Source organism: Furipterus horrens, unplaced genomic scaffold, assembly GCF_987537825.1.
Source record: "Furipterus horrens unplaced genomic scaffold, mFurHor1.1.pri manual_scaffold_12, whole genome shotgun sequence".
NCBI classification, from domain to species: Eukaryota; Metazoa; Chordata; class Mammalia; order Chiroptera; family Furipteridae; genus Furipterus; species Furipterus horrens.
The window spans coordinates 11228459-11255660 of NW_028327182.1; positions in this window are offsets into that span (position 1 = coordinate 11228459).

The window sequence follows — 27202 nt, forward strand, 5'->3', positions numbered from 1 at the left end:
GTGAGTCACTGCTGCCTGCTGTTCCGGCGCCACAGCTGCCCACCCTTCCCGCACCGGCCTGGGTGAGTATGCGCCAAGCCCGAGAGAATGCTCTGCATTCTGGCCTGGTACTCGGGCCTGGCTCCCGCTGGAGCTGGTCAGGGGCAACTGCGCACAGTCTTCTGTGTATCCAGAGGTCCCTCCCTGCACCCGTTTGGGCACTGATCTTTTGTCTGTTGGGGTGTGTTCGAGGGGCCCCTGGACTCTCGGCCTTGCGCACCTGGGCCAGTGAATGATGGCCCTTCCCTATGCGTGCCCGGGACCCAAGGGGAGGGTTGGGGAGTGAGCGCGTGCACCTCTGCGCCTGCGCTCTTCAAGAATGTACTTTCACCCCCAAACTTTCCCCTCCTCTCTGTAGTTCACAAGAGAAAAATATAAAGAAAAAAATTACATTTTCACTTGCTCAGCAGCACGCTGTCTCCCTTCCTTCAGCACCAATGCCACCTGGTCAAGTCCCGTCTCTGCCAGTGGGCAGAGATCTGCTCTCCTCCTGACTTCCTTCTGGGGAGGCCTGTGGTCACCAAAAAGCCTTTGTGTCCTTCCAGCTGTGGCTCGGGCTGCCACCCCAGTCAGGAATCCTGTTTCGTCCCCTTTTCCTCTGCTATCCTCACTAAACTGGTTGTTTCCAGATGGATTTTCTCTAATCCAGCAGTGCCAAGGCTCGACTCCTGCCAGTGACCAGCTGCTCACTGAGATGTTCTGTCTGCAATTAGCCCAAACTGCAGACGGGTCTTGGGAGCCTGAGAGTGTAGCCTCCCCTTACTTCTCTGCCATCTTCCCAGACTCAGCAACACAGTTTTTAACTGCACAGGTCTGTTTACTGTAAATGTATTTTCTCTTCATTATTTTTTAACATTTTTCTCTAGTTTATTTTATTGAAAAGATACAGTATTTAATACATATAACATACAAAATATGTTTTAATTGCCTGTTTTTGTGATCTACAAGACTTCTGGTCAACAGTAGGCTATTAGTAGTTAAGGTTTGGGGGACTCAAAAGTTTCAAGCAAAAAATGGAACAGCCAAAGAACTTAGATGCATGACCCATGGACATGAACAATGGTGTTGGAGTAGGGGGTGCTGGGTGGAGGGAGGCAAAAGGGGAAATCCTGGGACAGGTATAAGAGCATAATCAATAAAATATAATAAAAAAATAGTGATCATCCTGTAAGCATGAGGTGATGAATCCTTGTGGTTTTGATTTGCTCTTTCCTTAATAATCAGTGAAATTAAGTGTTTTTTCTTTTTTGTATGTGTGTATGTATGTAGCCCTGGCTGGTTTAGCTCAGTGGATTGAGCGTTCGATCTTCCAGTCAGGGTACATCAGAGAAGGAAAACTCTGACTCCAAAAAAACTCCGCTGCCTTGCGGCATACCTCTTCAGGGGAAAGGCTAAGGGAGTAAACCCCGACAGAAAATCCGGAGCCGGAGTCCCTAAGGCGGTTCGACGTTGTAGTCAACACCGGCAACTCCTGCGGCGCACCTGAAGCCAAGCTGTATTGACTCCGTCTTTCCCTTGGACCCTTCAGCTGCGAAGAGAGGGGGGGTCTGCTGCATGGGCAACAGCAGACCCTCCATATCACCCTGCCCAGGCTCTGTAGCTTCAGCTTCACTGGAGAGGACACTCCAGCGTCATCATAAGATGTCGATTCAACACGGGAGGAGACAGATACCGTGTCACTCCCGAGTCGGACTGCACAGCCATTCTCGGCGGTGCAGATAGACTCTTAAGAAGCTACACCATCGTCTCTCGAGACGGACGGCTGCCGACGATGTGTGTATGTGTGTATACTTATCTTCGAGTTGTATATTTTTGAAAATATGCCTAGTCCTTTGCCCATTTTTAAATCACATTAGTTGTTCTTTTGTTGATGAGTTGTAGAAGTTCCTTTTATATGCTGGATATTAACTCCTTAGACATATCGGATTTGCAATTATTTTCTCTCCTGCTGCAGATTGCCCTTTCATTGTGTTAACTGTTTCCTTTGATGCAACGAAGTTTTTAAATTTGATGCAGTCCTATTTGTCTATTTTTGCTCTTGTTGCTTTTGCTGACGGTGTCCTAGCCAGGATATCATTGCCGATTCTAATATCCTGACACTTTCCCCTTACGTTTTATCTCAGGAATTTAATCGTTTTCAGTCTTAACGTTAGGCCTTGAATCTTCATTGAGTTAATTTTTGTACATGTTGTATAAGGTAAGGTTTCAGTTTCATTCTAATCTTATTTATTGAAGTCACTATCTTCCTCCTTTTGGTAGTCTTGGTACCCTTGACAAAGTGATTTAGATACATTTGGAATTAGTTCCAGGCTCTCAGCTTTGTTCCATCAGTATGTATCTCTATCATTATGCCATACTTATACACTGCTTTTGACATATTTTTCTATATATGTTTTATATCCAAAATATGTTGTTTTAATTATGTTTCTGTCATTATTTCATAAAATCAATTTCATTTAGATGTACTCTATAATTATGCTTTTTCTTGCTCTTTATTTCTTCATCTTATCTGGTTTATTTTCCTTTTCACTTGGAAAATGTTCTTTATTCTTTCCTTTAACAAATATCTGCTGAAGAAAGATTCACTGTTCTTATTTGTTTGAAATGTAGTTTCCCTTTTAAGCATAGTTTTTCAGCATTTTGAGTTCTAAATTTATTATTTTCTTTCAATATTCTTAAATTTTTATTAACTGGCCTTCTGGTTTCTGTTATTTCTGCTAAGGGATCAGAAACCTGTCATCACATTGGCCCCTGTTATGTGATTTCTTTCTTTTCTCTTTTATAGATAAATAGCTAATCTTAATACTTAACTTCTCTGAGGCTAGACATTTTGGAGTTTTTCAGTTTTCTCAAGGGTCTAAGTTTCTGCTACCCATCAGAAACTGTACTATATTATAATAGAGCTGGGTTGTGAAATGTACTCTAAGTTCATATAACCTGAACTTGAGGTAGGCTTAATTTTGCTTTTTACAGACTGTTTCCTAATCCTTGGCAGCTGTCCAGACTTCTACTAACTGTGAAATTAATATTTAACTGAGAAAGCTCATCAGGAGGCTAATTTGTAATTCCCTACAATGAATTGCTATTACTATAACAAGAACAAATTTTTAAAAAAATTTAAAGTTAATTATGGCACTAAGATGCAGTATCTTGGACGGAGTATCTATTATCTATGCAAAGTATTTTTTTTCTCTCTCTTTGAATGTGGCATTAGGGCTCCTTTGTTCTCTGCATACTTTTAACTTTTCAGTCTTGCCACTTGTAAACATGAGGCATTCCTGAATACTCACTCCTTTATGGCCCATTTTCAATATTTTAAACTTCTTGATATTTCTTTTCATTCATCTTTACTTTCTAGTAATCCTTTCCTGAATTAAATATGTGCCTGTTCTCTATGGAAGTGTGGTGTCCGCCCCTCGCCCCACCCCCACCGCAATGCTTCCTCCAAACAGAGCTCCAGATTTTTTAAAAATAGAAACTATCTATGCTACATTTACGTGTATGCATTGTTACTCTACTTTTTTTGTTTGTTTGTTTGTTTTTATCTCTGTATTTTTCAATCTCAGTAAGATCTTAAGTTCTTCTTACCTCCAAGGGGCTAGTACTAATGCTTTCCACATTTCTTTTCCAGAGACCCAATAAAAAATAATATCTTCTCACTCCAGCACATATCCAAATATCCTCATCTTCTGTTAATTTTTGAAATACTGCAAACATAGTACATATTGCTTTCTGCCACAACCTTTCTTATTCCATGTAGGAATGATTCTTTTTTCTGAATCAAAATGTTAGTCAGTCACCCTTAGAGGAGAAACATGATCAAGTGGAAGGGTCCTTGAGAAAACAAATTCAAGTTTTCACTAGTTCAACAACTGCATGTTACTCTTTTGTCTAGGTTAAGATGGACTTCATCTCACTTCAAAAATATTTCTTATCCCCAAATAAAACTAGATCCTTCTTGCTTCACTTTGTCTAATAGGCCAATAAATACATTGCTGAATTGTGATCTTGATTAAGACCTAACTGACTAAGGCCATAACTACTAAAATTAAAAAGCATTCCTTCCAGATGGAATATTCTCTAAGTATATGCTACATTCACTTGTGGATTGAGAATATTACCACAAGAAGACCTTATAAAATGCATTTGAACTGATCTCCTTCTATCTGGGGATTATAATTGATTATTGTAGTTATATTTTCATTTGTATTGTCCTGCAAGAACTTTCATTACACATGCCAGCCCCTGGGTAAAAATATTTTCTTTCTGAAAAATGCAACAAAATGTGGGATTGCAACTGATGTAAACAAATTTAAATGCAGATTATGAATTCTTGATTTTAATGGTTCTAACCAGCTAGCTAATCATATATCAGCAAGGAAAATGAATAATTTCAATTTAAAATAATATAAATGAAATTTAAATACAAATAAATGCAATGTAAAAGAATATATAGTTGAAAATTTAGAACTTAATATATTTAAAGTTTCTAAAATTTAGTACTTAGAAAGCTTAAGTTTTAGAACTAATAAACTAATTATTTTATTAACAATTATTATTTATTCCTTTATATTAAGTATATAATATTAATTACATATTCTTAAACATCACTTAAATTTTATTATTTACTTCTCAGTTTTTCTCTCCCTGGAAACTGGAATGTGTTAGCTACACTCACACCAAAAGCTATAATCTATGTGGAAATAAATCAACAGCCATTTAAAAAAGATATTCACTGGGGCTGACTTATGACAGTTTAAGATGTTTACCACCCTTTTTTAGTTCTTGTTCTCTTTTTATTTTTATATTGTGACATTACAGGCCATACAGATTCTAGCTAGGCACATTAAAGTGATATTCATAATTTATCCTTGATAACAGCTTCATGCACTCTGCTGACTTGAGTTGACAATAGACTGGTTGGTACATATTTTATATTATTCCTTATATGTACAACTTGAAAAACTACCTACAGAAATAAACTTTCCATTGCTGAGAATGTTGGCTTAATTTACACTGTAAGGCCTAACCTATTTCGTGGAAAGTGTGTAGTTAAATTTTTCTATAAGAAGTAACTTGTGAAACCCTGAGTTTATTGGCACCGTGAATAGGTCAGTGAAGTGATGTATGGATCGCATCCTGGGGAGCTGCCTGGCTGGTTGCCTGTACCCAGCACAGATACCCTAGCACTACCTTCCCTGCTGATCTTCCGGCAAGACCACTCAATATTAATGGCCCAACAATCCTACAAACCCGAATTTGATTTTCTGCTTCATGAGCCCAGCTGGTTGTTAGAAGTTCAAATAAATCATTTGGCCTAAATTAACCACAGTCCCAACAATCTATTTTATGATACTTAACCTTGAATCCCACTACCTTACGGACTGGAGAGGACTGATTTGCTCTGCAGGAGAGAGGGAAGGAAGTGGAAGGGGGCCGCTTGCTCCATGTAAAAGCATTTCTAATCAAAGCCCAAGGTTGATGCTACCAGCTATCCTTTGAGAAATGATTGGTTTACTTAGTAATTTATTTCAAGATTTCTGTTATTTTGTAAGCATGATTATATGCCTTGAATACACAAAATAGATATTCCTCTAAGTGGAGATACTTGTGTGAGAAGGGAACTAAATTGAGAAAAGGACTCAAGCCAAAAAAGAGCCAGGATTTTATGGTTTTGAAAACTCCAAACACTCCAGAGAACAAATTAAGCTCAAATTAACGAATGGCTTCAAAGCAAAAATCCCACCGAGAATACTACCAGGAGAATGTGGCCTGAAAGAAAACTGAATGTAACTATAAACTTTAAAAAAATATTTCATTATAATTAAAGATGGCAACTCAGAATATCATTCAGACACATTAAGTAGAAGAAGGATGTGCCTCACAAATCGCCCTGAAGCAACAAGCTTAAGAAGGGTTTCTCTTGAAGAGCATATCAGATGTGGCTTTCATATATGGGAGGGAAGTCCAAGAAGGTTTTCAGGAAACTCATGAAGTTTCTAAAAGTGCTATATGTTTGCAGAAACATTTCCAGTTTAGGCTAAGCGATAACGAAATCAATGTGGAATGAGGAGAGGCCTTTGGACCTCTATGATTCTGCATGCAAGGAGTTCCTGAGGCCAGGAACCTGCCCCCTTAGCGCTACAGCTACAGATCAAAAGGAACTGTTCTCACTGTGCTATGCAATTAAAGAACTCCAGCAAAGGAGGCTTATTCATCCTAGATCTGATCTAGAAGGCAGGATGCTGAACTGTGAATTAATGCTGTAATGAAAAGAGACTGTTGGGGACCCAGAGTACAGGAGTATGTAAGTTGCATGGGGAAGGAACGTGAATCATTGGAGGCCAGAAGGAGAACTATGGTAGCTGGTTTCTAACACGGCCCGGATGATCCTTGCCTTCTGGCCATCACACCGTTATCTACTCCCATCCCTTAGCGAGTGGACTGAACTTTTTGACTTGCTTTTATCAAATAGAATATGGCAGAAATGATGGGTATTCCTCTCAAGACTATATTATTAAAAAAACAAATAAACAAACAAAAAAACCTGTGGCTGCAGCCTAGGGCCCTCTCTTTTGCTTTAATTTGAATTGCTTGCCCTGGTGGAAGCCGGTCTCCATACCACTTGCATCCCTGTGGCGATGCCGATGTGAAGAACTGACAACCACATGATGATTGTGGAGATGGATCTCATCTCCCACCCCCCAGTCAAATCTGTAGATGAGAGCACACGCAGCCCTGGATAACAGCTTGACAGCAACCACATGAAACACATTGATCCAGAAGCACTCAGCTGCACCAGACCTGAATTCCCCACCCACAGAAACAGTGAAATGATAAAGTTTGTAATTTTCAGCCATTAAGTTTTGGCAAATTTTATTATCCATCAATAAATAACTCACGTATCCTTTAACTCAGTTTATTTTTTCAATTATTTTGTTATTAATAATAATTGCACACACACACACACACAGATGCATGAATTAGAAGAGTAGATCCCAAGTCTTAGTTACTGATACCTGTAATATGTTATGCCATCAGTTCTCATGATTGAGGACCAAGAGACTCTGGCTGGTTGGCTCCTCTCATCTTCATTTTTCTTCATAGTACACACACCACACCCTATATGTCACATAAAAACAATCGCTGAAGAATGAACAAACACAACTACAAAAAATGTCTCCATTTTTGTCCTGATATATAGTTCTTTAGCATTTAAAGTGTAGCTAATACAAATTGAGACCAGCTATGTATATGAGATACCAAATTTGGAAGACTAATGCCAAAATGTCAATGTAAATGATCTTGTTAATAATTTATTGCACTTAATTTATGTTGACACACCATTTTTCATATAGTGTCGTCATCGTCGGCAGCCGTCCGTCTCGAGAGACGATGGTGTAGCTTCTTAAGAGTCTATCTGCACCGCCGAGAATGGCTGTGCAGTCCGACTCGGGAGTGACACGGTATCTGTCTCCTCCCGTGTTGAATCGACATCTTGCGATGACGCTGGAGTGTCCTCTCCAGTGAAGCTGAAGCTACAGAGCCTGGGCAGGGTGATATGGAGGGTCTGCTGTTGCCCATGCAGCAGACCCCCCCTCTCTTCGCAGCTGAAGGGTCCAAGGGAAAGACGGAGTCAATACAGCTTGGCTTCAGGTGCGCCGCAGGAGTTGCCGGTGTTGACTACAACGTCGAACCGCCTTAGGGACTCCGGCTCCGGATTTTCTGTCGGGGTTTACTCCCTTAGCCTTTCCCCTGAAGAGGTATGCCGCAAGGCAGCGGAGGTTTTTTGGAGTCAGAGTTTTCCTTCTCTGATGTGCCCTGACTGGAAGATCGAACCAGCGACACTTAGCTCGCAGGCCGACGCTCAATCCACTGAGCCAAACCAGCCAAGGTATCATATAGTGTAATAAATAAAATATAGTATAAAATTCATTTTACATGCTTATTTTTGATTTTAAAAATATGGAAAGTACAGTATTTTAAATTATAAATGTGGCGTATGTTATACTTTTTTTGGATTACAATTATAAAGACCCATGAAGTTTCACAGAGAGAGAATAAAGTAGGTAATTTAGTAGTAAAGGGTTGATCTTTATTTAGATAACAGACAGGAAAGAAAGGATTAAGACTGTAATCAAGAGAGGTGGATCCTAATACTAATTCATCCTCGCAGCACCTAACGTTCAGATTCTTGAGTGCCATGCTAAACTAACGTGATCAAGTCAGCCTATAGAAACTCAAACTTGCACTGACAGTTTTTCCCTGAGGAGCAAGTTCAGTAATTGTCAGTGTTCCAAATGCAATGCTTGGAGAACCCAGTGTCTACAAGGTATAGCTGCGCTTGCTCCAAAAATGTTATATATTGAAAAGATTCCTTAAAAAAAAAAAAGACATTAAAACCTTTGTACCCCCTCTTTTAATTACATCAACGATATTACTCCCTCTTCTAGTTATTCATCATTTAAGAGAGAGTACCCTGGATAAATTATAAATAAGATACTTTACGTTAATTTTCCTTTACTTATTAAATGTATAATTACTAGTGCCTTGTCTTACACTCTAAAAATGTAAAGTCAAATGAACTAGTGCTACAACTGCATAACACCTCTGACACTTGATCTGTAATGTAAAATATTTTCATTATTTTTTTATATTCATATGATATAATACTGGTGAAAGAGCTTTGGAAACATTGCTTCAAATAAAATTGTTGCTAAAATGAATAAAGCAAGGCTATTCAGAATAGGGCTTAGTCATATGTATTATAGTTATTATTGTCCTGCTGCATGTTGTGTGTTGAGTGTGTGTGTGTGCTGCATGTGTATTTGCATAAAAGATAAAGAAGTGTCATCTGCGGCTGGTTTCTCCACAAGCAGGTCTCAAATGAGAATTTTCTTTCTAGAGGCTTCTTAAGGAAGTGCTGAGTCAAGACGGATCAGGAAGGACAGCGTGGTATGGGAAGTAGCTGAACAAACCTGTGACTCGGCAGAGTCCCAAAATATGCACCTCTTACTCACTGTCCTTGCCAGCTGCCGCACCTCAAGAGCAGTCCTTAGAAGCAAGTCACAGACAGGCGATTAGTAACAAGGTGCTTAGAACTCAAAGGATTCAACAGCAACAACAAACCAAAACAGTCCTGGCTGGGGTGGCTCAGTGCATTGAGTACTGGCCTGAAAACTGAAAGCTCTCTGGTTCGATTCCCACTCAGGGCACATGCTTGGGTTGTGGGCCTGGTCCCCACTTGGGGGTTTGGGAGAGGCAACTGATCGATGTATCTCTTGCACATCGATGTTTCTCTCCCTCTTTTTCTCCCTCCCTTCCCTCTCTCTAAAAGTAAATAAATAAAATATTTAAAAACATTTAAAAAAAACAAGAGGGATTGATTTTGATTTCAGTGAAGGATTGATAAGTCGATTTCACTCTGCAGGTCACAACAGAGAAGATGATCTTCCTTCACTTAAAATAGAATTTTACTATTTATTGTTTATACCACTCTTTCTAGCAAAGCAGCATCTTTCACTACTCAAATATGACAAAAATTTTAAATACAAATATGACTACCCTCAAAAGCTGCTTTTGATATCAATTCAGATGCCCATCATTGGTTGTATAAAGTGGGCAGAAGACATAGATTTGACCAGTTAGCCTTAGTTCTGCTTGAATAATTTCCACCCCCCTGTATATAAAATGGGAAAAGTGCCTTTCATCAGCAATCACACAGAGTAATAGACCAATTTCTGAGCCGGAAAGAATTGAAGGACACATCCAGCTACTGAATTCAAAGTCAGGTTTAAAGAGCCCATTCTTTCTGATGTAAAGGCCCAATTGCAATTTTTCATAATGTGTCCTTCTTTACATCAATTTTTAAATAATTTGGGTATTATGGAGAATAATAAAAATAAAGTTGTAGAAAAAGTTACAATATCTTATTATTTTATGAAGAAGCATTGTAAGAATTTTAATTTCTTTCTCTATCTACACATTCTATTTTCGATTCCATCCAAGAAAAGACACCCATGTTCACAGTTAGGTGAATATCTTTCCAGATTTTGGCTTATGTGTATGCACACACAAAAAACTCCAGTTAATATCAAATTATATTCTATATATTTTATGAAATATACATAGAACTACATCATTCTTCTTTATTGTTGCTGAGTAAAACATTCATGAATACAAACTATTTTATTTAGCCTGTATTCTAGATGGAGATATTTTAGTTATTTTACTACTTTGTTATGAGAAAGAGACATACAATTACATATTTCTACATGTATATTTACTCCTTAAATCATTATTTTCTTACCTTAATTTTCTGCCTGTGGGAGACCAAGATTGTGTATAATTCATACATTCAATATCAGATAATTCAGACATTTTATATTGATAAACTCAAAGCAAATGTACAAATTTATGCTTCAACTAACAGTGAACAGCAAATAATGACCATTCCCTTGTATATTCTCCAAAAATAGAAATTATTGGTTTTATATACTACATACATTGCAGGTAAATATGGTATTTAATTGGTTTGATTTCCTGTTAGTAGTGAAAAATTATATTTCCTTAAGGAGTTTTTAAAATCTTATAATTGCTTGTACAAGTGCCTCTGCCAGTGTTTTCATTAGATTCTTTATTTTTATTTATTGATGTACAGAAGCTGTTGTCTCTTAAAAGTAGGGAGAAAACTGAATCTGTCATCTGTATTTTTAATGCTATTTATAATTATTTTCCATATAGATAATTCAACAATGATTTTTAGTTATAATTAGTGTAATTTTGATAATTAACTCTATAGTCATGTATTATTTTGGTATAAAGCTTATTCTTTGTATCTTGTTTTCTAGAATCACTTTCATAATTTTGTAATTATCAGTGCCTTTGCAGTTACATATTGAATTTTGCTGTTATATTAGTGTTTGGTTTTTGAAAACTTCTATACGTTTCTCCTGTTAAGTCACCTTCAGCATAATCAATTTTTAAAACATTAATTTTATGTAGAACTTCCGATTTTCCAATTTGAAGGCCTAAAATTATGCATTTCATTATAAATGACCCCACTGTGCAAAACTGTCAAATAAAATCACAAGGGCTTGTGGCAATAATGAGGTTGAGACAGAAAATAAAAAATAAAACTAAAAAAATTGATTTTTAACTTTGGAAAATCATGTATATTATTAATGTTATTGTTGCATTATTATGTATTGGCTTAACCATTTAACAAACACCGACTTAAGAGTGACTTAAAGAAGTTAAGTTTAATGTCCTGTCTGAAAAGCTGGACCGTAGAAGGGAGAGTTCTCAAGGAACAAGAACTCAGAAGAGGTCTTCGGTGCCAAGTCATTCAGGTACACGTTTGCCTTCCTTCGTGGCATTACATCATCCCTCATCACAGCGTCTAGTGAAATCTGACCTCGCCATCACCAAGTCTCAATCTCAGAGAGAAAGCAGACGGAAGTGAGTCTTGCTGCTTTCCATGAAAGACACAGTCTAAAATGGCCAAAGAGCACTTCCATTCACATCCCATTCGCAAGTCCTTAATCTAAGTAGTTATCACATACGGCTGCAAAATAGACGGAGAAATACGGTCTTCAGCTCGTCAGTCATGGCTGAAACTCGAGGATGCTACTATACAAAAGCAAGCCCTACAGTAGTGAGTGCCTTCCGCCTCCCTACGTATATGCTTTTATCTTGTTTTGTTTGTCACCGTTGCTTGGTATTATTTTGGTTTTAGGTATTTAAAAAAAAAACAAAAAACATGTTTTGTGAGATTTATATAAATTTATGCTTGCTTTCTGATTCATTAGCTTCAGCCTTTGGGTTAATTACTTCTATTAATATCCTTGTGTTTTTTTTTTTTTTTTTAATTGGATTTATTAGAGTACATTGGTTAATAAAAAGATACAGGTTTAAAGCACACAGCTCAGTAAAACACCATCTGCACACTGGGCATTGTGCGCCTACCACCCAAAGTCAGGTCTCTTTCTGTCCTGATTTTATTCCCCGTTTGCCTACTTCCACCTCCTCCCACTCCCCCTTTCCTCTGGCTCTCATCATACAGTGCTCCATCCTTATGTGCTATATAAACATACGGCTTAATCTCTTCACCTTCTTTTCATCCAGCCCCCCAAGCCCCTCCCCTCTGACAGCTGTAAGTTTGTTCTATGCATCTATGCTATTGTTTCTATTTGGTTCATTAAATTATTTTGTTGGTTAGATTCCACATGTAAGTGAGATCATATGGCATTTGGCTTTCTCCCACGGGCTTATTTCACTTGGCATAATAATTTCCAGGTCCACTCATGCTATCTCAACGGGTAAGGTTTTCTGCTTTTTAATGGTTGTATAACATTGCATTGTGTAAATGTAGCACTTGTATTTTACTTTTTAGTACTTCTTTCCTAGTTTATATTGTTAAAATCATTGTTAATTGTCAGTCCTTCTTAAGGAAACACAAAGCTTTATCCATAATTTTCCTTGGAGTATCCATTCAGCCTCTTCTCATAGCATTTTATATAACACAATTCATTTCTAATGATTCTAGAATAATTTATAATTTCAACTTAACTTTGAAAGGTTGTTGTACATGATGAAATAAAAATTTATTTACATGTCATTGAAGACCATTTGTAACCTGGATCCAACTTGTCATATCACATTCTTTAATTATTTTTCTACTGTATCTTAATTTATGTTGGTATAAATCTTTAAAAATCAGCATAGGGAATCACCCCATGTGTATGACCTAAGAAACTTACAACTGAAAGACCATTCTAACTTGAGGTATCATTTTTTTAGCTTTATAGTATTTATTGGGTTCCTTGGTTTCTGAGTTATCACTACCTCTCTTACTGAAAAGTGATTAATATTGCCTTACTGGAGAAATAATTAGTAAGAGATAAAGAGCACAATGAAGCATCTAAATAAAGGTTACTGAGGGGGAAAATTTGATGAGTTAATTATATTGGAAAAAAGACAAATGAAAGAAGAAATATAATCATATTTTCCCATGAAACTTCAGGATTTGTTCATTGAAATTTATGCCAGTTTTTCCCATGAGTCTTCAAAGTTATACTCACAAATGCTCCTATTTTTCTTGTTCTGTTAAAATATTTCTGCGTTTTATCTCTATTTAAAATTCCTGAATTTATTAGTGTTCTGTTATTTATTTTTCTGCAACCAATTATGTATTGGTAATGGTGGCACATTGTGTTTACAATACTGTCTTTAGTCTAAATGGAAATAAAACTTAGAATAAATGTTTATACCCAGCATATTCTTGAGTTGAATTATTGAAACTATTTAAAAAAATATTTTATATCTTTTATCCCTTGAATTATGAGATTAAAATGTAGAGCTAAACTGGGTCACAGTGTCTTCTTTTGATCTTTGTCTTTGCTAAGTACTTTGTTAGCTCACTGTTACCTGGACATAGAAATACCTAAAGAGGATCTAAACTAGCACCAATTAATTACAGTCAGTGAATATCCCATGCTGGGAATTTTTCACCTGAGTGCCTGAGGTTTAGAAGAAGAAGTAACATTGGGATAAATGAGTTTCTGGCCTCAAGCTACATATGTAGTTTTATAACGCGGACAACTTCTCAGATATTACAGACTAGATTTTACATTTGTAAAAATATGTTTTATTTTGCATTGTTTATGTTTTGGAGACAAAGACCTGAGTTTTACAAAATTTTTTCTTCAGACGAAATATTTACTACAATCCCAATAACAAAATTCTAGCCCTGGAAGAGTGAAGAAAAATGTATCTGAGATTGGATAGTACCTAACTCTGTATATGATGTTAGTATTGAAGATTCCTCAGATTTTGTTACTCTGGCTTTTTTTAAAACCCTAACTATATTATCTATAGTAGAAAACATAGTCAGTTCTGCTATAATGCAATGTGTGTGTTTCTAAAAAGTGCCAACCTATGCAAAATTGCTAATAAAGCAACAGGGTTTGTAGGGAAAATGGCTTCGGGGCACAATAGTTAAAAGTTTCATCAGTACAGTTTTAGACATGTCAATTTGTAAGACGTAAACCCCATCAGTATAATTCTATAATATTGTACGGCATCTTACCATGAATAAAAATTGAGGTTGGCTTGTAGAAATAAGTCTCCGAAAGCTTGTGTCTTCTGAGTTGTGATGAAGTGGTGGGTGAAGGGTTATCTGAACTCCAACAGAAAGTTGTAACAATGCATGTAGGTGCATCTGACTCAAAACACACACGCTGAACTGCTGTACCTAGTATATGTTTGCGGTGTATGCTTGTGTGCCTATTTTGTGTATTCATGTGATTCTCAATTCAGCAAGGTGCATTTATAACAATAGTTCAGTGTTTACATGGATGAAATCCTCTATAAACCATTGCATTATTCTCAAATTGTTCCCTAATATATCAATTGCCTTCAAATAAATTAACATTTTCAAAAAAAACTCATAAAAAGAAACTTCTGTATTTTCTCCTGCAGTAAGTATATAAGCTGTGTAAAGGCATATTTGTGTTCCCAACCTTCTGATTGTTATCAGAACATGAAAAAATCAGCAAGAGAAAGACTTGGGTTAAAGATTTGGGATATGTGGTAGGGATTTTCAGTGCTTATGGACTGTCATTGAGAAACAATGGTCATAATTATTCAGGGCTTAATTAATAATGAGCTTATTTATGCTAAAAGCATTAATTTATGAAGAATCAACCAAAAGCACAATTGATGTTTTGGTAAGTTTCCACCATTAGAATTTTGAGTTTATTGGTCAAAAAAATAAAACAATTGACAAGGATACATTAGCAACCTAGGCACGTTATGTCCTGTCTCTCCATTGTCCTCCATAACACTAAGTTGTGCAATGACCTACAGCTGGAATGAACAAAGTGGTTCTTCATTAAAATGTGAATTCGTGTTTTTTTTTTAAATATCAGTTTTAGGTAGTAAATACTACCACACAAGGCTATAGAAGTAAATACAGCTTTTAATTTTCAAAATGGACTTGTGTTTCTTAAAAACGTATAGACAGTGTTGAGGAGAGCTTTGTATTTTAAATTTTGTGTACTATTGGAAAAAGTGATGCAAGGTATCATTTTGGAGCTGGCATAGTTCACTTTTAGATATGCTGAAAGATATTTTAGTGGGATGAAAATCTATGATGAGGAGAACAATAACAACAACTAACCTCCCAAACGAAGTAATTATAATAAGTTACCAATTTAAAGGTAAACTGAAAAATCACTGCATCTTAGAACTTTAAAATGAATTGGATTATCAGCTGCTTTCAGCCATTAGGGAAACATATCCAGCTTAAGTGAAATGAATGCCATTTTATTAATGTTTTCCTATTTAAGTTTTTGAACTGTCTTTTATAAAGTTATCATGACTGAATTTAATTCTACTGATGAAAAAAAAAGATGTTGGCATATATATCAGAAACGTTCAAGTTGAGTTTTATTGTAATTTAGGGCAGAATCAGTTTACCGAATTTGCTTTATAATTCAAACTCTCATATTGAATACTCAGCAGTTATTATCAATGTATTGCATTCTTCAGTTTCACTGAGAACTAAAGAACTGTCACTTGTCATAGTCTTCAATGATATCTGTCTCATTTCAGTTTGATGGGGTGTAAAAACTTCTGAATTCTTTTTAGGGCAAATCTCAATGGATTATAGACATAAAATAAAGTATAACTGAAATACTAATGAGGTTATTTTTACTATATATATATATATATATATATATATCTGTAATAATGTCAAAAGACATGAATTGACATAGCTTTTTCCTCCAGATCTTTTGAAATATAAATGACAAAAAAATGTATAAATTTAAGGTGTACAATATGCTGATTTGACATACGTATATTGTGTAGCAAAGGAAACTATCAACAAATAGAAAAACAACCTATTGAACAGGAAAAAATAATTGAAGTGAAGCCAGTCAGAGAAAGAAACAACATAGGTCTCACTCATATGTGGAATCTAAAGAACTAAACTAATGAACAAAATAAGACCAGAGTCCTGCACACATGGAACAGACTGGAAGACCTCAGAGGGACAGTGGATGGAGGGACTAGAAGAGGTTAGCCCAAGAACCTACATGATATATACATAACCCATGGACAGAGACAAGTGTGGGGTGATGGGGGCGGGGGATGCAAGGGTGGAGTGAATGGGGGTAAAAATGGGGAAAAATAGGGAATGCATATAGAAGTATAAACAATAAAAAATAAATGACTAAATAAATTTTAAAAATAAAAAAAGGATCTATGTCATTCTCTTCCAGAAATGTATGGACATTTTTAGCTATTGTTTCAGATTTAAATAATGTTTGGATGGATGATCAGATTTCTTTGTAGTGCACTTTAATAATATACTATTATTAAAGCTAGATTTGCTGATTTCATTTAAATTAATCCATAGCTGCATAAAGGGAAGTTGGTTTCTTGTAAGCAAGCTATTTTATTCATCTCAAAGTGTTCTTCAGAAGGTAGTGTGATATAAACAGAAAGTTTTTAAATTAGTGTATAATAGTTTCTTCCTCATTTGAGTGTATTGACTGTAATAATAAATGCCTGAAAAATAAAACTTTGTTCTCTTTCTTGCTAAAATGTAATAGAATCATATTGCTTTCCTTTGGTACAGGACCAGATTCAATAGTCTTCACTCTGTAAAGGCTAACTTATCTTTAACTTAAAGATAAAATCAACAACAAAGAAATATTTATTTCCAGAGAAAGCATTTTAACCCAATAAAATAGATGGTCATATATTTTCTGATAAGCAATATATTCCAACTGTATCTCCTTTTTGGATCTGAAAGCTGTGTGAAGAGCAATATCTCACAAACAGAAATTTGGATAAATGCTTATTTTAACTAGTCAATATCTTGTATTTGATGTGATATATGGATGCCTTCTATGACTTTTGGATCTTCCTTGTAAGTTTCTACTCAGGTATGACCTTATTGATGTATTTTAGGCATGCTAAAATATTGATCTTTTTATGCACAATTCCAGTAGAACTTGCAATGCTCTTTTACCTTTTTTCTAATTAGTAACAATTATTTTTCCTGAAATTTACACAAAACAGTGACTAAGTGACTATTTGCTATTTTCTCTAAAGGAACAACTGTGCAGATTAAATGGGAAAAAATTCACCCTTCCTATCTCAGTGAAAAGTTTTCTTTTATATTTAAATATTTACTTACTAGGCAGGTTTTATAAGGTTGTGAAGTTGTATAAACCCAACTGTCTGCCAGAACCATACAGTTGGGAATTTCTCACATTCGATTTATACTAGGAAATAAACACAGACCATATATCGGAATCTCTGAAAGTCACCGTGCAGCTCAGATGAAGACTATATGTTACTTTTTTTTTTCTTCCTGAGTCAGCCTCTATTGAAATTTCAACAAGCTGTTCTACTAGCCTTTATATAGAACTTGGCAGGAGTTAAGCTAACAGCAGCAGCAGCTGAAGTCATTTCTCTTTGACAGAATCCATAAAGCCAAACACTGTAATAACTTCTCTGATGGAATTTTAGTGGTGAAGCTCTTTGTCTTGTTACCATTGCCATTCATACTCAAACCGGGCCTTCACCTGCAGGGAATGATTATGATGCCCTGTGGTCGCTGTTGCCACCTGTGACCCCTGATCAACTGGAGAGTGGCAATTTTTCTTCAAAATGAATTTGATACTGGGCAAATTATGCTGTTACAGAAAGTTCTTATTCTCTAAGGACCTCTTTGAGCTGCCGCGGTGGCCTTCTAAAGTAACAAGCGGCACACTCATGAGTTACTGGATGCTTTTCTTCCTCTAACCTTTAACACAGACAATTGGAAAGGCGCATCTACAGTGACCACCTACGACTTCAGGCTGAGATGCTTAGCCTGTCTTTTCACCCTACTCCAAGCTAAATCTCACTAAGAAAAAATGAGGCCGAGAAAAAAGACGATGAACATAACTCTAATGATATCAATATTTATAATGATAATGAAAATCTCTTCCCCAATATGATAATTTCTATACCTCTTATCTTGTGACTGCCAATCGCCCTTACTGTATCCCACATAAAATGACAATATTACAGAAGCTTATTTTTCTTCTTTTGAGTCATTTACACTTGTACTCTCACCGTCTCAGTTTCCCCAAATCCCAAAGACATATTTATGCTCTAAGATATATTGCAATAACTATTTGTTAATATCCCATTTCTTGTAATTTAAAAATCTACACTCTGAATTTCATCAGATATAGAAAATGCCCCATTTTTAATTGTTTGAGGTATCTCCATACTGCTTTCCACAGTGGCTGCACCAGTCTGCATTCCCACCAACAGTGTAAAAGGGTTCCCCTTTCTCCACATCCTTACCAGCACTAGTTTTTTATGGACTTATAGTCATTCTGACAGGTGTCGTATATAATTGAGGTTTTATTTTTCATTTCTCTGATGGTTAGCGACATTGAGCACCTTTTCATATGTCTATTGGCCATCTGTATGTCCTCTTTGGAGAAGTGTCTAAAAATGGATCTGTGTTTTTATCCAGCAACCCCACCTCTGGGAATATATCTGAAGGAACCCAAAACATTAATTTGAAAGAACAAAAGCACCCTTAATTTAAGTTCAATGCAGTGTTATTTACAATTGCCAAGATATGGAAGCAGCCCAAGTGTCCATCAGTAGAGGAGTGAGTGGATTAAACAACTATAGGACATTTACACAATGGAGTACTACTCAGTCATAAAAAAAGAAGAAATTTTTACCCTGTATGACAGTATGGATGGACCTAGTGAAATGAGCCAGAGAAAGACAAATACCATATGATCTCACTCATATGTGGAATCTAATGAACAAACTGAACTAACGAGCAAAATAGAGACAGACTCATAGATGGAGAGCAGGCTGACAGCAATGGGGCAGGGGGAGATTAGGGAGTGGGGGGATTGAGCAAAACGGAAAAAGGACTCACGGACGTGGACTCCAGTGTGGGGATTTCTGGGGGGAGGAAGTGTCAGGGGACTAAATGGTAATGGAAAAAAATACAGTAAAAAATAAAAAAAGAAGAGACTATGTTCCATCTCTTTTTTCTACAATAGTTTGAAATTTAATGAATGGGAAAATCCTGAATTTTTAAAGGGCAGTTATTTTGAACACTAAATTTGGTGAATTGCAGGCTTAAGAAGGAATGTAAAGTGTCTGGGGAACCCAGGTTGTTTATATTTCTCTGGCTGTTTTCAAGTTATTTTTGTTTTGTTTTGTTTGTTTGTTTTTTACCAGTTGACTATAACATGCACAGTAGTTGTTCTCTTTGAATTTATTCTGTTTGTGGTCTCCATAACTCATTAAATCTAATATTTAAGTATTGCACTCAATTTGGAAAAAATTAAGGCACTATTTCTTAAATCACATTTTCTCCCTCATTCTCTCTTCCTTTCTGGGACTTGAATTCTATCTATGTTAGATGTGTTGAAACTGTCCCTCATTTTTGAGTTCTATTAATTATCTTTATTCAAAATTTCTTCTCAATATTCTTCAGATTGCGTACTTCTGTTGTCAAATCTAGACATATACTTTCTTCTATCCTCTATGTTCTGCTTATCATATATATATATATATATATATATATATATATATATATATATATACAGATGTTTAATTTTTCAGGTTTAGAATTCACTTATTTTTAATGCTTTTTAAAATAATTATCTTTATTTGCTCTTCTTTCTTTTCTTCTATTGTGAGAGTAATTTCTTCACCTCATTGAGCATAGGTTTAATAGCTACTTTAAAGTTTATAACTGATATTTCTAGCTAATGGGAAATCTTGTAGTAACCTTCTATTGATTGTTTTGTTCCTTGATAATTGCTCATATTTTTCTGTATCTGCACATGTTGAAAATTTTTGTTTTTTATTCTGGATGCTGTAAATATTAAGTTGCATAGTCTCCGAACTTTGCAGTAGTCATTTAAAACACTGTTGAAATTCTTGTTTTAGCAGGCACTTAACTCGGTTAGATTTAACTTGCAGTTTTCTGCACCTGAGGTGGGCAATAATTTATATCACATCATTGTTTTTTATAACTTAGCTCCTAGCTGCTTTCAATTTATACTGCACATACATAAATCAGGGGCCAAAGAGATGGGACAAGTTTATAAATTTATATTTGCCATTTTCTGGCTCTATTTTTTCAGGTGACATTCTCCTATTTTATTGGCCCTAATTTTTCCAGTCCCCTCCCCCCCCCCTGCTTTTCTCGAGGATAAAGAGAGTGTTTTGAAATTTGTTTGTTTGTTTGTTTTTCCAGAGTTCTCTGTGACTTATCATTGCTTGTCTTTTGGGATTATTCTGTTTTATGTGTCTTTTGTGTATTGTATATAATTGACTGTTGCTTTGTAAACCAAATAGAAACTCCTTTTCTTTTCATAGATAAATTAAGCTATAACCTGTACCAAGGGTCTCAATCCTGTCATAGTAGAGTTTATCATAATTACTATGTTTTACATAAAATTAGCTCTGTTTTTCCTTTATGGAAATTTTTCCTGCCTTTGTTATTATTTGTTTTTTGTTTACTCGTATTAGTTGTCTTTGACATTTTGTAATTTTTAAAATATTTTACTTAACATTTTATATCTCTGTTTGGAGTTTAATAGTATTTATGTATAAGCTATGCTTTCAATAAGTTTTTCTCCTTTCCTCTTCTCTACTCCTCTTAGTTTTTACTGTTATGTCTATATATTTTTGAATATAAAGATTTACATGGTATTTTTATCTGTATTTCTTATTTTTCAGCCTTAGATTAAAAATTTTATATGTATATTGAATGTTTATCCTTGATCTTTGCTGATTTCCCCATTTATTTTTTATGTGTGCATATCATATTTTATTATTTTGTTCAAGAAAGATTCATAAACACAAGTTCCCTGAGTTTCTGGGTGTTTACATAATTTTTGTATAGTCTTGTTAATTAAAGAAAAGAGATTATTGGTTCAGAGTTTCTTTAAGGATTTTGAAAATACAGCTACATTGTTGTTTTCATTTATATGCCTTTGAAAAATTTGCCCATATGGCACCTGTTTCTTTTGCTAGCAGGCCTGATGGAATTTTTCCCTTTTAATCAAGTAGTTTGGCTTAATTGGTTTCACATTGACATATATGAGAAAATATTCCTAGGTACCAAATGGGTCCACTTAATTTTTTATATTCAAGTCCGTTCTTCCTTCTCCTCCTCCTCCTCCATCTTTATTTTTATCTTGATTTTTCTTCTTACTTTTAGCCAATGGGGCATGCTTTTGGATTACAGTTTTGACTATTATTTACCTTGCAGTTTTTTATCCAGTGCCACTAAGTTTTCAAGAGAATAAACATTTCTTGATTACCTTGTAATTTACTTTTATTTTTTATATGATCTTACCTTTTTCTTTTGCCAACAGTGTGAAAAGGTGCTCAGCATTTCTAATCATCAGGGAAGTTTAAATCAAAACCACAATGAGTTGCCACCTCACACCAGTCAGAATGGTTTTTATCAAAATCTCAGCAAATGCCAAGTGTTGGCAAATATGTGGAGAAAGGGCAATTCTTGTTCACTGTTAGTGATTTTACCTTTTAAGTTTTCTTCTTTTGATTTCTTTTATTACTCTTCTTTTTGTCTATTTCTTTTCTTAGTTTTAAAATTTATAATTTATGCTGCTTTTTCATGTAACTAAACAGTTGTTTGTGGATATTTAATTAATCCTACATAGTTTTTATAGTTTTTTTTTCTAGTTATATGCTTTGTAGATGTCTGTAATCAGTGAAAGTGTTTCCATTTTAATGTTTGTGGATTCATGCTTTCATGAAGGTTTCTGGCGCTTTGTAAGATTCTTATATCAAGGATATTAATTTTTCTTAGTATTTTAAAGTTCTACATCTTTAACGGTTGTTTTGTTGTTGTTGTTTTTGTTTTTGTTTGTTTGTTTGTCAGCTGGAACAGTACGTTATTTCCTCTTCCCTCGGTTTCCTTTCCCTGATCACTTCCCAAATAATGTATCTCCTTTCTTAGTAACCATTTTACCCTAAGAAATTTCACCTAACAAGACCGCTAGTTGAGTTCTGTTTATTTTTCTAATTCTTTTTCTGTAAATTAAACATTTTGTTTTACAAGGATTATTTTAGTTTTCAGTATTTTTATATGCAGGTTGGTCTTTCTCTTTTGGGGAAAGCAGGCCTGCTGCTGCCTTATTTCCTCTTCTGTGTTGTTTTTCACATTTCAACTTACCCTACATAAAATCTGAAGCAAGAGTTAAGAAATATGACCAGTGAAAACTGGTTACTTCTTTTTCTATTTATAGGATTTAAAGTATACATTGTTTTCTATTTTCTGCATATACTAATGCACAGCTTTGTCTGTTGTAATTAGTACCTTTATTAATTTGTATAGTTTTTAATTATGTTCAGTTTCATGGTTACACATCTGTACTTATCTTGGTTACTTACAATTTAGTTTAATTTGCCTAAGTATATGAGAATTGTGAAAATGCTCTTATAACCATAGAATCTTAGAGATAAATGTTATTTAAAGATAGTAAAAATAAACACAAAACTGGAGTAAAAAGTAAAATTAAGCAATGTGACAAAAGCTAGAGGTCAGCAAAAATCCACAAATGGACCATTTCTGCTTGTTTAAATCTCAATAGTGTATGATTTAATTTGTAAAATGCTCACTATTTTTAATGAAAAGTTTATGATAACAAAACTATCCAAAATTTTACAGTGAACTGAGCAACTCTTATTAGCTGAGACTAGTTACTGGTATAACTCTAATCTGATATGACATATTGTGTAACAGGCATTAATTAGTTCTTAAAATGATATGTTTTAGTTTTATACCTACATTGCACCACTGATTTTTCAACCTATAGAGGCCTCTCTTTAAACATCAAGATGTAAATGATATTTGTGCTTCTTTTGTCAATATAATAATTAAACTTGGAGATGTACGCAATGGAGATTTTTCCATACATACTTTAAAAGGAATTAATATTCACGTTAGTGTTGTTCTAATAATATATTGATGAAGCCATATGTATTAGGTTATTTGTCATCCTAATTAGAGAGTTTTATTTTTGCAATTGGGTAGGGAATACATTTGTATTTCAGGAAGTATTGATGTTATCTAAGAATGATGGTGGCATTTGAAAAGAACAAAAAGGACTTGTGGTGGGGGCTTCTAGTGACAAATTTGGAGACAATTTGAGCATCAATTTAATAGAGAAATTTGTAGATTATCACCAGTTAATAGTGAAAGACCACAAATTTATTATTACTCAATAAATAAATAAATACATAAATAGGAAAAACTTTTCATAGAATAATGCCAAATAATAAATTGGGAAGAAATGATAAAGTTCAAAATTTATCAAAATGTATAATGTCCAATTATATTAATTTCTCAAAGTATCTATCATTACTTGCACAAGTACAGATCATTGACTTCTTTTGAAAAATTAGATACTTGACAACTGGGGCTAGCATTTCAACATGACACATGTCATCTGGAACTAATGCCTGACTGCTTTACAGAAGATGTATGTTCTAGATTCTGAATCTGTCCTAACCTTTTTCTATCACTTCCCCTTCCTTCTTCATCCATATGCCTGGCTATTGTAGACATCTTTTCCTTATATCTGACTCGCTTAGAGTGCTTGAGAAGATAATTAAGTAGGTAGCAACAGGGATATGCTCAGTGCATATTAAATGACAAATGAAAGAAAACCTAGTAAATTGCAAGAAAAATGATTTTTCTGCTACTGCTGCTGCTGTGAATATTATAGAATCATAATAAAAAACTCTATGAATCAGATGCTATTATCTCTATTTTCATAATTTATAGAATAAGTCAGAGAGGTTATATAGATTGCTCAAGGCCACAGAGCCAGTGAGTGCAGAGAAAGGATTAAAACTCAAGACGTGTCATTTGAAGGTCTCTCATTAAAGTTCTGGTATTATTAGACCCAGTTGATAAAGTAATTAGGAAAGCATAAAATAAAAATCTGCACAATATTAGAATACCTAATTTTAAATAAGAACTAAATTGAGTCTTAAAATTTAAAATAAAGGAATAAATGTAAAAGAATGGGTCTTTATTATTGAATGTAAAATTCTTATTCCATACAATTTATGTGCAAATAAAAGACAAAAATATCTAATTCAATTAACTATTGAAATATATATACACTCATAAATTATCATAATAGATTCATAAAGATTTTGCATATACTTATGCATAAAAATGCAACAGACATCTTGCTTTAGAAATAAATTATATTAAGCTTTTTTATAATTGCACTAATGCCTTCTACTAATATTTCTTTTGACTGCATCCCTGTCCCTGTTCTCTTCTAGCATGATTAAAGGTTTTTAATTGTAATTTTAATCTTCTTTAACATGAGTCTATTCTAACATAATAAAAACCTTTTAAATTAAAAAATACAGGTAAAAAGGGAGAAAATACTTGCAAACTTTCATGAGAAAAATTTAGCTTTTCACATAAAATATTAATAGATTTTGTAGCTATATATACATTGGAAAAGACTTAATAACCATATATACATAGAAAATCCTAGTATTTTGGTTTTAGCAATATAAAAGTAATCATCAAAATCATAATAAGCCATTCTGTGTGGTTTGCTTACTTCCTTCATGAGCAGATTATTTTCATGAATATTAATTGTGCAATGGCTGAAATATATATATGCATACACATATACACACACACACATGTACATATATGCCCATATATTAATATAATATACAAGGTCTGTCAGGAAAATGCCCAGCCATTGTTAATATAATGAGAATGGTTTGCATGACATCAATGTAAACTGGCAGCCAAGGAGAGTGGACTGGAATGTGCATGCATGAACTATTATGACTCCACTGTACTAGTCAGTGGCGGTGGTCATCACATTCAAAATGACTGAGTGAGCAGAGCAACAAATCTGCATCAAATTTTGCATTAAGCTTGAATATTCTTCCATAGAAGCTATTTGGAACATTCAGAAGGCCGCAGCTATGGTCACGTGATGATTGGCAGCTTCACCACGGCAATACACTTGTTAATGCATCGCCTCTCTAGTGCAGAGTTTTTTGGAAAAACATCAAATCACCCAGGTGACTCAGACCACCTACAGCCCGGATTTTAGTTCTGGGAAAATCTTTGCAACTTCTGGCTTTTCCCAAAACTAAAATTACCTTTGAGAGGGAAGAGATTTTAGACTGTTGATGAAATGAGATTCAGGACAATATGAGAGGACATCTGATGATGACTGGGAGAACTGTGTGAGGTCCCAAGGTGTCCACTTTGAAAAGACTGAAGCATCTTTCTCCTATGTACAATGTTTCTTACATCTTGTATCTTCTTCAATAAATGTCTCTATTTTTCATATTACATGGCTGGATACCTTCTGGACTGACCTTGTATGCATGTATATATGTTATACACATATAATGTATATGTATGTCATAACAGAACAAGTTATCTTATTTCTCTCTGTGTTATCTTTTTTGTGTGTGGAAATCCTATTAATAGATTTAACAGATGGTAGGAGGAATCCTGTATACTAATCATTATTGAGTTCCTCACCATTTCTTGTGGTACAGGTCAAAAGTCAATCAATACATCGTATTCTGAATGCCTCAAAGAATTTCAATTAGCTCACTCCTAATTTGTAAAAACATTAAATTATAAGCACATTCATAGTAGTGATCAAACTGTATAAGTAAAGAACTTAACCTTAATGACATGGTTCAAATAAGGCCAAAGAGGAAACGTAGTCTTAAGGCATTCAGTTTGAGCTTATCTACAACAAACTGTTCTAATTATTGTACATATAGCAAAAAAGATTTTTTCTTTCATTAAGAAAAGATGCTATACTTTAATTAATAAGTAATATATAATTTTGATGGATACATTTTAATGTAGAAAGTCTGTTACATGCTAGTTGTTTAATGTTTTACTTTACCTCCAAAATTACTCCCACATAGAGTAATATAGTAGTAGTAATGGTGAAGTAAACATTGAAATTCCTAACTAATTTTGTATAACCCGGCACATTGATGTTTTCTGTTCAGTATTTCTAAATGCATGTTCACAAGATATTACTCTGTATTTGTTTAGTTTTGAAATGATTACATCAGATTTTATTACTTACTTATGATAAACTAATTCTTTTATTTTATGAAAGATTTTGTATGAGACTTAGGGAAAAAAATACTAGCATTTCCCTTAATATTGGGAACAAGACCAGGATGTTTGCTTTTTCCACTTTTATTGAACATAGTACTGGAAGTCCTAGCCACAACAACCAGACAAGAAGAAGAAAAAAAGGCAACTAAATTGGAAAGAAAGAAGTAAAGAGTGTCATTACTTGCAGATGACATGATGTCATATATAGATAATCCCAAAGATTCCACACAAAAAAACTAGTAGAACTGATAAATTAATTTAGTTAAGTAGAAGGATATAGTACAAATATCCAGAAATTGGTTGCATTCATATACACCAATAAGAAACTATCAGAAAGAAAAATTAAGGAAACAATCTACTTTGCAACTGCATAAAAATTACCAGGGAATAACCTTACCCACAGATGTAAAAGACTTGTCCTTGAAAGTTAGGGGACACCAAAGTAAAAAAGGGAAGAAGATACAGATAAGTGGAAGCTTATATTGTGCCCATGGGTAGGAAGAATTAATATCATTAAAATGTACATACTGCCAAATCAGTCTATAGATCAACACAATGTCTATCAATATATCAATAGCATAATTCACAGAATTGGAACAAATATTCCAAAAATTGATATATAAACACAAAAGACCCAAATAGCCACAGCCATCCAAAGAAAGAAGAGCAAAATGGGAGGAATAATGCTACCTGATTTCAAACTATACTATTACGCCATAGTAACCAAAACTGCATTGTCCTGATGTAAAAACAGACATACAGATCAATGGAACAGAATAGAGAGCCCAGAAGTAAACCCACAAATTTAAGGTCCACTCATATTTGACAAAGGAGGCAAAAACATACAATTGGTTAAAGATAGTCTATTCAATAAATAATATTGTGCAGAAAATGACACTATAGTTAGAGTCTGCTACAATATAATATAAAGTCTTGCTT